Genomic DNA, 11,548 nt, shown 5'->3' on the forward strand with positions numbered 1-11,548 from the left:
CCCTACGTGCCAGTTCTTGTGCGATTCGGAGGAGTATTTTCAAAGTTATAGATCTCTGTGTATTTGATGAGTGATTTATAGGCCATTTGGATGCATTGCAATCCTTATTGGATGCAATGACAGGCCCAGATTGCCTTGTGGGATGCTATTTTTTATGGACGCTTTGCACATGGATGCTATTTTATGCTGAGGGATAGCTTTGACACATTGCAATTGATGCACTGATAGTGTTATGCTCTCTTGGATGAGATATTGTTGATACATATGCCCATGAACGATGTTTATGCTTATGCCATTAGGCACTTATTGGCATTTTGGATTGCCATTACAGTTGGCATTTTCTTTTGGGCCAGATTTGCTCATATGGATGCATAGTACATGCACATGAGTCAGCTATATCTTTTGATGCTTTGAGCTTTGAGTTTTGGTGATATTTCACTCTATTGTGACATACACGTTTGGGTGCACCTGGTATTTGGTGTGATTCTCTCTTGCCGGCACTAGCATTTGGGATTTTGCTTTATTTGCATCATGGCATCCTCTTCCATGTCTGAAAAGGAGCTTTTAGCATTAAAAAGTTTGATGAACAAACTTTTCTTTGTGGAAATAACAGATAAGGGATGTGCTTATTTAAAAGAAGCAGATAAAACCCTTGCAAGGGATTGCAACTAAGCCTACAGCTATGTCCACAAATGAATGGAATGAGTTGGATGCATTGGCAAAGTCTACCATTAGACTTCATCTTGGGGAGAGAGTTTATTTCACAGTAGTCATTGAAAAGAGTACGGAAGCTTTATGGAAAAAGTTGTGTGCTACATATGAGAAAGAGACTGCCTCAAACAAAGTCTATCTCATGAAGAGATTGTTTGAGCCGCACATGAAGGAGGGAGTATCCATAGCTTTGTACTTGAATGAATTTAATATCATTTTCAGTCAGCTTCAAGCTCAAAATCTGAATTTCGATGTGGAAATGAGGGCAATATTTCTCTTATGTTCATTACCATCCTCATGGGATACTTTCCACTGCTATCAATAACTCTGCACCTGGTGGAGTATTGAACTTTGATGATGTGGTTGGTACCTTGTTGGCTGAGCAGATTAGATGGAAGTCAATGGAAGGAAACAAGCAGGATGCAGCCTTAAATGTGCAAAGGGGCAAATCACAATCTAGGGGAAGTTTCAAGAAAGAGGAAAGTCCTGTAGCAAGTCCAGGGCATGGAACAGTGAGTGTCACTATTGTGGCAAGAAGGGCCACATGAAAAAGGATTGCTACAAGCTTAAAAGAGAGCAAAAGGATAAGAAAAAGAATGCAAATTGGGGTGCAAATCAAAAGGAAGAGAGTCCAAGGGAGGACAAAGGAAAAGTGAAGATCGAGGAAATCAATGCAGTCACACATGATAGTGACAATGACATTCTCTTCATGTCTAGTTTATCTGCAGAGTTGGTTACCACTTCAGATGATGCATATTCCCAAGATTGGATTTTGGATTCTAGTGCTTCATTCCATGTTACTCCCCATACGGAATGGTTCTCCACTTATGATAGTGGAAAGACAGGTTGTGTGCATCTTGGAAATGACTATGCATGTGACATAGTGAGAGTAGGTGACATAAAGTTTTCTTTTGCAAATGGGTCTACATTTATTTTGAAAAATGTGAGACATGTGCCTAAGCTGACCAAGAGTCTTATTTCAACAGGTCAACTAGATGATGTTGGTTTTCAGACCATCTTTGGTTCTGGGAGTTGGAAAATTCAAAAGGGCTCTATGCTTTTGGCTAGGGGTGCCAAGTGTGGGACTTTGTATCCCTTACATGTATCAGGGGTGTTTGATCGTGTTGTTGCAATAATTGAGTAGCCAAGCACTTCTTTATGGCATTGCCGACTGGGCCATATGAGCCAAAATGGGATGAAACTCTTATGCCATTTGGGTTAAGTACCGCATTTAAGTTTCTCTAATTTTGAATTTTGTGAGGCATTCAGACGTATGTGGTCCCATGCCTATACGGTCATTATGCGGGGCTGAATACCATGTGACATTCATTGATGATGCAACTAGCAAAGTGTGGGCTTATGCTATAGCTCAGAAGAGTGATGTGTTCGAAGTATTTCAGAAATGGCTAGCCTTGGCGGAGAATTAGTCAGGTAGAATGCTTAAATGCCTACGGACTGACAATGGTGGAGAGGATCTCTCTCATGACTTTCAGCATTTCTATGATACACATGGGATTAAGAGGGAGCTCACATCCCCTTGTACTCTAGAGCAAAATCCAGTTGCATAAAAGATGAGCCGTACCATTCAAGAAAGGTTGCAATGCATGCTTTCCAATGCAAGTCTTTCTGGTGGTTTTTGGGCTGAGGCAATGAAGACTGCAGTGCATGTGATCAATAGATCACCTAGTAAGAGTTTGTATGGTGGTATTCCTGAAGAGGCATGGAGTGGCAAGAAGCCCTCTTACCCTCATTTGCGTATATTTGGGTGTGAGGCATATGCACATGTGCTAAAAGAGCTTCGAAAGAAGATAGATCCTAAGTCTAGGAAATGCATCTTTCTGGGTTATGGTGAAGGTGGAGAGATGGGCTATCGTCTCTGGGATCCAAAAGCAAAGAAGATCATACGCAGCCATGATGTAGCCTTCAATGAGAAGAAGATGCATAAGGCACCCATGAGGGATGTGGAGATGAGGAGAATCACTTTCCAGGATGCGAATCCACCTGCATATGTTGATAAACAACAAGCTGTCCATGCACCAAATGTGCAAGAAATGGTACCACCAAGTACTCCCACAGGTATATAATCAAGGGTAGATGATGGATCATCCATTGGTGGAAATGATGAGCCAAATGTGGCTGATATGCAGGGGGGATAGCAAGTTGAAATGCCCTTGAGAAGATCATCTAGAGTGTCTAGACCGCTTGATAGGTTTGTTCTAGGGGTAGACTATGTGATGCTTACTAATTGCGGGGAGCCTTCTTGCTACAGAGAGGCTATGATGCGCGAGGATCAACACAAGTGGGAGTATGCTATGCAATCAGAGATGAGTTCACTTATGAATAATAAGACTTGGGACTTGGTTTCTTTGCCACATGGAAAGAAAGCATTGCCATGTAAATGGGTCTACAAGATGGTCACAGGCGATGATGTGCCTCGGTACAAGGCCTGTTTGGTCGCTAAAGGGTTCAAGCAAGAGAAGGGTGTGGACTTTGATGAGATATTCTCTCCGGTTGTGAATATGACCACACTTAGATGCATGCTTGGACTAGTGGTAGCAGAGGATATGGAGCTTATGCAGATGGATGTCAAGACAATTTTCTTGCATGGGGATCTGCATGAGGAAATTTACATGGTGCAGCCGGAAGGCTTTGAAGAAAAGGGCAAAGAGAATTTAGTTTGCAAGCTGAAGAAGAGTCTCTATGGTCTTAAGCAAGCGCCTAGAGAATGGTATCAAGTTTGATGCTTTCGGTCCCAGGATTTTAGAAGGAGTGAAATTGATCACTGCCTCTACACTAAAAGGGCTAAGGATAATAGCCTGATACGCTTGGCACCAACATCATACTATCCTAGGGCGAATGGCTTGGTTGAGCTTTCTAATAAAACTTGCTGTACCATCATAACTTGTACAGTAGAGGCCAATTGTACCGACTAAGAGCATAAGCTCATAGCAGTGTTATGGGCCTACAGAACTGTGAGGGAAAGAGGGGAGTGAGTGGAACGATAGGAGAGAGAGACACCAGGAGTGTGGGTGTGTAAAATGTGTTGAGCCACACCACAAACTCAAAAGTTTTATTAGGATTAGGGATTCACCCTATGACTGTCTTAAGACAGTCATAGGGGTCATAACTTTTAAAAGGTGGCAATGTGCCTTTACCCCAACAACCTCCCACCTAAAGGCCAATGTGCCTAAAGGGGAGAAAAGAATAAAAATTACAGCAATATACAGTTACTGTATACAAGACCATAAAATAAGAATGGTCTCATCCTAACCCCATGATGCGGCGACAATGTGCAAACCGCTCTGTAGGCAAGCTCTTAGTGAGCAAATCTGCAGGATTATCATCAGTATGCACCTTCACAAGCTCAAGCCGCTTGTCTTCCAATACCTCCCTGACGAAATGGTATTTCACATCTATGTGCTTGGTCTTCAGATGAAAGACCGGATTCTTTGCCAACATGATAGCACTCTGACTATCACAATGCAAAACTGGCATATCTCCTGTAATGCCCAAATCTCCCACTAGCCGAGTAAGCCATATTGCTTCCTTGCAAGCCTCAGTGGATGCAACATATTCAGCTTCAGTGGTTGACAGTGCAATGCATTTTTGCAACCGAGACACCCATGATATAGCACCTCCTGCAAATGTGAAAATATAACCGGTAGTAGACTTCCGGTTATCTGCATTCCCTGCATAGTCTGAATCTGTAAAACCATGCACCAATGCATCCTGCCTACCATAGCATATGCACAAGTCTTTGGTACCCTTGAGATACCTCAAGACTCCTTTCACTGCTTCCCAGTGCCGCTTGCCTGGATTTGCCATATACCTGCTGATGACTCCCACCACAAAAGCAATATCCGGACGAGTGGCAACCATGGCATACATCAAAGAACCAACTGCAGATGCATATGGAACCTTGGCCATCTCAGCCTTATCATCATCTGGTCCTTACTGCTGAGTTTTAAATGAGGAGGCAACGAGGTACTAATAGACTTCCCCCCCTCCATGTTAAACCTCTGCAGTACCTTGCCAATGTACTCTTCCTGTGACAGAAACAAAAGTCCCTTGGACCTGTCACGAATAATCCGCATACCAAGAATATGGTTTGCATCACCCAAGTCTTTCATGTCAAAAGACTTATGCAGTTGCTTCTTCAAAGCACTAATCTCCTGCTGAGATTTGCTGGCAATCAGCATGTCATCCACATATAGAATGAGTAGCATCAAACTGCCATCCTTTGCCCGTTTGGTGTACAAGCAGTGATCGGTCTCACACCTATGATACCCTTGGGACTGCATGAAGGCATCAAACTTCTTGTACCATTCTCTTGGCGCCTGCTTGAGTCCATACAAGCTCCTCTTGATATTACACACAAGCTGCTCTTTCCCTTTAATAGCATATCCCTCTGGCTGACTCATGTAGATCTCATCATGGAGATCTCCGTGAAGAAAAGCAGTCTTCACATCCATCTAACATAAATCCATGTCCTCATGAGCAACAAGAGCTAACACTGCTCTCAAAGTAGTCATCTTGACTACAGGGGAAAAGATCTCATCAAAGTCAATGCCCTTCTCCTGCTTAAATCCCTTGGCAACCAATCTGGCCTTATACCTCGGTAAAGCATTTGAATCCACTTTGACTTTGTAAACCCACTTGCACGGCAAAACCTTTCTGCCTGCAGGTAGCTGCACCAAGTCCCATGTATCATTTTGAAGTAGGGAGTCCATTTCTAACTGCATGGCTTTCTCCCACTTCCTTTTCTCTGTTCTTCCCATAGCTTCCCTGAAGTTGGAAGGCTCACCACAATCTGTCAGCATGATAAAATCAGCCACATTATTGGCTCCTGGAACAAACCTGTCAGGAGGCTGTTGTACACGGGTGCTCCTCCTAACAAAATGTTACGTATTAGGCTGCTGTCTAGCTTGTTCATCATGCATGACGGGTGGCTGTACCACCATATTTGGCTGTTCTACAGCGCCATTTGCTAGCATATCCAGTGGTGCATCATTGGCAAAATTGTCTGGCTGATTTTCAGCCTGTATACCCTCTTGAACAGGGTTATTTACAGCAGCCTGCTGCTGCATATTATTGGGCATTCTTTGCTATCCGACATCATCATAAACAACCCTCCTGTATTCCATAGGTTGCATGGGTTCTTTGTGTACACTATCCTCTTTAAAGATGACATCATTGCTGCGTATAATCTTCCATTTGACAGGATCCCATAACCTGTACCCCATTTCACCTTCGTCACCGTAACCCATGAAGATGCATCTGAAAGACTTTGGCTCCAGTTTGGTGCGCAATTCTTTGTGTACATGAGCAAAGCACTCGCAGCCAAACACACGTAAATGCTTATATGAAGGTGGCTTGCCAGACCACACCTCCTCTGGCACTTTCAATTCCAAAGCCTTGTTCGGCGACCTGTTAATTAGGTGAAGTGCTGTTTGCACGGCTTCTGCCCAAAAGCCATGGGGCAATGCAACATAAGACAACATACATCGAACTTTCTCCTGAATAGTTCGATTCATCCGCTCACTCACACCATTTTGAGATGCATTATGAGGGGTTGTGAGTTCCTGTTTAATGCCCTTAGCTTCACATAACTGTACAAAAGCATGTGACACATACTCACCCCCATTATCGGATCTGAGGCATTTCAGCCTGCGTCCTGTCCGATTCTCAACCTGAGCGACAAACTTCTTGAAAGCATCTAAGGCATCACTCTTATGCTTCAAGAAATAGACCCACACTTTGCATGTGGCATCATCAATAAAAGTAATGAAATACTTTGCACCCCCTAGTGATAGCTGTGGCATCTCACACAAATCAGTGTGCACTAGATCAAGCGGTGCTCTATTTTGGGGAGTTCTCCTCTTATGAGGAGTCATAGAATGCTTTCCAAAAATGCAATGATCACAAGTAGGCAAATCTGAAAATGAAAGAGACGGTAGATAACCCAAACGTGACAGTTCTTGCATTCCTTTAACGGACATGTGTCCCAACTGGCTATGCCACAATGAAACCTTTGGCAGCTCGGTTATGGCAACAACATGATTACCTACACTGGAAACACAAAGAGGGTACAAGGTATCACTCTTATAACCCTCAGCCACTACAACCTGGCCATTAGTAATTACCCATTTGGAATCCCCAAATGTGGTGTGGTAACCACTGTCATCAACAAGCCAGTGCTAATCAGATTTTTCTTGATTTGCGGCACATGGCAAACACCATCAAGCATAAATATGCGTCCGTCAGGGAATACTATCTGTATACTGCCAATTCCTGCAATCTGACATGCATAGTTGTTCCCAAGGTGAACAACTCCATGAGTACCTGTGTAGGAAGTAAACCACTCCCTATGAGATGTAACATGAAAAGAATCACCTGAATCCAAGAGCCAGGTGTGCATGTCATGGCCATCAACAACCAGGGTATGTGCAATCACAGCAGAAGAGCATAAAACATCATGTCTGTCACTGTCACTGTCCTCTGCTGCAACATTCACTACATCAGTGTCATCTCCCTTGGCCTTGCCTTTGCCTTTGCTTCCACTGCCTGCATCCTTTGCCTCAGCCTTCTTGGCTTTCTAATCCCGTATAAACTTGAAGCACTTAGACTTCACATGTCCCTTCTTGCCATAGTAAAAGCATTCAATATCCTTTTTGCCACGGGAATGACTGCGGGATTTGGACTTGCCAGCAGATCTCCCCTTCTGCTGAGTCCTACCTCTTTCCTGTACCTGCAAAGCATTGGAAGACTTGTTGCCCATATTATTCTTCCTACTCATCTCCTCCATAAGGAGAGAGCTCTCCACATCAGCATACATAAGAGTGACATTTGAATTTGACAAAGTGGTCTTGAAAGTGTCCCAACTCTCAGGGAGGGTACACAACAAGAAAGTAGCCTTGAACTCCTCATCAAGGTTCAATCCTTGTGCAATAAGCTGTGTAAAGATGGCATTGAACTCTCTCAAGTGTGAGGTCATAGCTATACCTTCCTTCATGCGAAGGTCGACAAGCTTCTTCAACCAATAAACCTTACTGGCTGAGCTCTTTTGGGCATACAATTCTTCTAGCCTCTGCCATAGGCCATAAGAGGTCTTTTCTGCCTGAACATTGAACACAAGAGAATCAGTGAGAGTAAGCATGATAGCTGCCCTTGCGGACAAATCAAGCTCCTCCCACTCATCATCTTCCATCCCAGATGGCTTGACACCCTTCACCCTTATGGGCTTAGAAATCTTCTTTAGCAGAAGTACATTCAAACACTGTTCTGCCCATAATGCATAATTGTGTGCCCCTTACAATTTCTTTATGTTCAGTATTGAGGATTCACTTCCCCCTGATGCCATATCAGACAAGGAAAGTGCCTGACTCCCTGTAAGTCAAAAAAATGACTAAATAAAATTCTGATTTCTTAGAAAACCTGCTCTATCAAGAGCCAGGAGCACTCACAATAGTGCTGTTTTTTACTGTCAAAAAATCTGCAGCAAAACAAAAAATTTTCCCTCCAGTCACTGTACCTTCTAACACACTGTACCGTGCTCAAATAGGCATAAAATAGTAACTACAGAATGCTGCAGCTGTTCCACAAGTGTTTTATCAGTGCATCATCATCTGACGAAGCACAAAACACTACTGTCCTCCTGGACACTTCTCCCACCTCAGATGAGGTATTGCACTAATTTTATATGCATAAACCACTTGTCATACACTGTTTTGTCCACTGAAAAAAGGCTCCAAACACCTCAGCCTGTCACAAAACCTGCAACAAAGTATGGGACGAATCGCAAACAATCACCCTTCTACCAAGGAGATAAAAGGCATCTGAAGTTCTCAAACAGTAACTCAAGTGCTCACAAGCAAAATCTGGGCAAAAGCCCCTTGATTTGACACCTATACCAAGTGAAAAACACCTCAATACTAAGGTAGCATACAAAATACAGCGCTCTCCTGGCACTTTCACCTGACAAAGTAATGCATAAACTGCCTGTGTGCATAGTGGCAACACAGATCCCAACGTACAAACACCGAAAAGAAGATCTTTTGAGCACTGTCAACGATGGACAGTTAGGGACCGAGTAAACTCGATGCGCCCTGGCCAAGCATGGCTCAACTGAGATTTTCTAAGTGCCGTATACAAAATGTGACCTGCAAAGAAATGTCACTGATACACTGCGGAAAATGAGACCAATGTGGGCACCCTGGCTCCACACTGCCTCAAGGCATACACTGCATACACTTCCAGGCAAAAGCCCTATGAAATTGTCACCCGAAAACTGAGATTTGCACTCAGCAAAAGCATTAAAGCCCTCTGCAAAATCAAGGCATCTGACCTTCCCGAAAAATAACTGTGCAACCACCACACACTGTGGCACTAGTCACCTCAAGCACGAGGGACACGAGTGTACTTGCTGTACCTCAAACACACAGTTTTAGAACTGAAAATTTCCAGGAATGCATCAAGAAAAAAAAACCTCGTTGTACTTCTGTACCTGCGTGTACTTGCAAGTATCACGCAAAAGGGTAGAGTGCTCTCACTCTTTTCCTTCTTCCCCAAAAAAAAAAATGTGCCTGCTGTACCTTCTGTACCTGTGCAGGGTACCTGCTGTACCCTGTACCTGCGAAGGCACGGATCCCCAAAAAAAAATCGTCAAAATTTTGGCTGAGGGTATAGCCGGTATGGCTGCCTGTATGTGCACGCGTCCGTGCAGCCGGTACGGTTGCCTGTACAGCTTTCGTATAGCCGGTACGACTGGTTGTACCTGTCGCGGTTGGTCACGATCGTGACCAGCTGCCTGTGCAGCCTGGTTGCGCGCGGCCGGTGCTGCACGCTGCGTGCGCTGGCTGCGCCCGCATGGTAGGCTGCGGCCATCGATAGGCGGGTAGCTGCTGCTGCAGCTATAGCTGCTCGCACGCCTGCTGCGCACGGCGGCGCCCTGGCTTGCTGATGCCCTACTCGCTGCTGTCGCGCCCTACTCGCTGCTGCCGCGCTCTGCTCGCTGCTGCTGACAGAGGGCACGAGTCCCGAGGGGAGAGGGAGGGGTAGACCGGAGTGAGAGGGAGAGAGTGGCTCTGATACCACTTGTGAGGGAAAGAGGGGAGTGAGTGGAACGATAGGAGAGAGAGACACCAGGAGTGTGGGTGTGTAAAATGTGTTGAGCCACACCACAAACTCAAAAGTTTTATTAGGATTAGGTATTCACCCTATGACTGTCTTAAGACAATCATAGGGGTCGTAACATTTTAAAGGGTCGCAATGTGCCTTTACCCCAACAAGAACATCCTACAAGGTGGCCACACACTGTACCCCCTTCAGCCTAGCCTTCAGGGTGGAGGCGGTGATGCCAATGGAGTATGTAGTGCCTAGCCTCCGTCTTACCATCAAGGAAAGGCTTATAGAGAATGCATTGGCATAATGGTTAGTTGGCCTTGAAAGGCTAAAAGAGACAAGCTTGCATGCAGCCTACTCTCTCTAGGTGGAGAAGGCCTAATGCAAAAAGTGGTTTGACCGCAACCTCAAGAACAAAAACCTAGGAGAGGGAGATTTGGAACTCCTCTAAGTGTCCACAATACCAAGCGCAAGCTCAAGTACCAAGGTATGGGTCCCTACCGCGTAGTTGAGATCACTCCACAAGGGGTGTGCCAAATAGCCACCCTAGATGGAATAGAAATGGATGGCTACATTAACACGAGCAAATTAAAAAGATACTATGGACCACTCACATCGTCTACCCTTCAAGCCATCCATTGAGAAAAAGAACTCAAGGCCAAGGTAGCCAGGATGAAATGCCACGCCATCGAAGAAGCCAGAGCATGTAACGCTAAGCTTAGACAATGTAGGAAAATGACACTACTTAAGGCAATGCTTGAACAACAGGAACTAACGAATGAGCTAACGGTAGAACCCTCTAGGTTGCTTGTTCAACTACAGGGCCCACGCATGTGCATTACAGCACTCGTAGATTCGAGAGCAAGCCACAACTTCATCTCCCACAAGGTATGGGAAAAGCTACAGGTACCCCTAAACCTCACTGTCACTTTAGTAAGGGCTATCAATGGCCAACTCATAAGCACCTTGGGTTTTGTGAATTTAAGTCTAACGATTGTTCGCTAAGCATTAGAAATATGCTTTTATGTTCTTCCCACAGAAGCGATTGACGAACATATCATATTGGGAAGGACCTGGTGCTACACCGTGAACTGTTAACGACCCACGACAAGGAAGTTCTACGAGAGGGCAGACCAGAAGCCCCATCCACCTTCAACCCCCCAAACAGAGTCCAACCTCGAAGGGAGCAGAAGGCCAACTGCAGTGGCAACCTGGTGCTATTGCCCATTTTGCCGCCATTGCCATCCTCCACTCAAGAAAGTCGTCAACAACAAGTATAAGAGGCTTTTCTCTACGTGCTCAGTGCTACTTCAAGCGAAACCAACGACCAGAGGGCAACAAAGCAGCACAGGAGTCCCTAATCGCTCTAGAGACATCTCTACCGAAAGCATCCCTGCCAAGAAGAAGGACATGCCATCATCCCACGCTTTAGACTCAAGGCTACAATCCACCTCCTCAACCGCAGCATCCCCCCAAATGCAGGGTCCCCACCAAGCCCTTGGAAGAGTGAGGCAAGCAGGTCGTCTGGGTGCCGAAGTTTAAGTTACAAACCGTGAAGGTTCTGAAGGTAGCAATATAAGAAATCTATGTTGACCCGAGATGCAAAACCACAAGAACCTACCTACAAACCGACTGTAACAAACCAACCCTAGAAGGCTGAACGTGCTCTATGACGATGAATCGTCCAACTCAACACGAAGATCACCGAAGGCAGGGA

Source organism: Dipteris shenzhenensis, chromosome 6 (genome assembly GCF_047967505.1).
Source record: "Dipteris shenzhenensis isolate YYH24624 ecotype China chromosome 6, Dip_SZ_1.0, whole genome shotgun sequence".
Taxonomy (NCBI): Eukaryota; Viridiplantae; Streptophyta; class Polypodiopsida; order Gleicheniales; family Dipteridaceae; genus Dipteris; species Dipteris shenzhenensis.